Genomic DNA, 1,420 nt, shown 5'->3' on the forward strand with positions numbered 1-1,420 from the left:
ATGCAAAACTGTCTAGCTCCTGGAAACATTAATGCAGCAGATATATGGCATGCAGTAACCATTTCTTGAACCTCAACATAGTGCCAAAATTTGGTGATTTAAAATCCATTAATAGTGTCCATATTGATGGTCGATTTGTTCCTTGTTATTAGCTAGGAAAAAGATATTGAAATCTATGAATTTCCATTCAACTTAAAAGTGCTACTGAGTGCAAAAGCCTGCTCGTCATATCCATGGACTTGAAGTCAGCTGTTCCTGTCTTTCTGTGATTGTTTCTGCACTTTAATATGATTGTGATTAGTTTGTTGCAGAAAATGATTTAGCAGTTTTGTGCCTCACACATGTTGAATGATTATGAATTTTACAGACTATATAAATCCTTTTGGAGGAGACATTGGTGGCAATTCCTGACTTTGTTCTGGATTCACCTGTTGGTGTGGCACCATCTGGTTGCACAGAAGCTTTTGCCAATTCAAAAAGTTTATTACCTCCTCCATATATAACCACGGAAAAAGAGATCATGTATGCCTAACTTTAAATGCATGCAAAACTTCTGATGTTCGCTATGTATTGCAAAGATATTCAGTAGTTTCTATTCTTTGGGATATAAATTGGATGTCCCGTGTAAAATCAGGAAATTTCTTTTTAGGATACAAGTAGGATGAAAGGGCTTACATGCAGATAGGATGAAAGGGCTTACATGCAGACTCTTAGCTACCACTGTTTAGACTAACAATGTCCTGAGTTAAAGATTCTACAAAGTTATTTAGAGACTTAGGTTCCTTCTCAAGTGCACCAATCTATGCCTGTGGCAGATATTTTACCTATATAGACTCCTTATGGTGCCCATTCAAGTTTCCTGTAGTACTCGTATTTCTGAATTGGTACTATTCAACATGTGTTGATTCGCCAGTTATGAATTTCAGAGAGATTTGAACAATGTTATCAGGTCAATATTGCTGCAAACTATGTTGGTTGAAATTAACTTTGTTTTGCTATATTACATGCCACTCCTTTGAGATCAACTTTTACTTCCGGAAGGGGTACATGGCATCACTGTTTCTCTTGTTTGTGAAATAGCCCTTAATCAAGATGCATTGAGACCGTACTATTATTCTTATCTTGCTTAGTCATGATCCTGAATATAACTTGAGCCCTTAAGCCACATATGGTTTGAGACCATATCATCATTCTGAGCTTGCTTGATCAAGATCCTGACTGTACCTCGAGCATTTGCAATCTTTTCTCCCTTGCATAGAGCGTCCGCTAATGCGTTGAAACTGAAGACTTCTGGAACAGTATTGAAAGCTGTCATCTCAGTGAAGAACTTTCCAACCTTCTTCCATCTCCAACATCTACGTGTATTGCTCTGTAATCTGTATACACAATGACATCAGGTTTACGAGTCTTTCCTTTCTTT

Source organism: Coffea eugenioides, chromosome 7 (genome assembly GCF_003713205.1).
Source record: "Coffea eugenioides isolate CCC68of chromosome 7, Ceug_1.0, whole genome shotgun sequence".
Classification (NCBI taxonomy): Eukaryota; Viridiplantae; Streptophyta; class Magnoliopsida; order Gentianales; family Rubiaceae; genus Coffea; species Coffea eugenioides.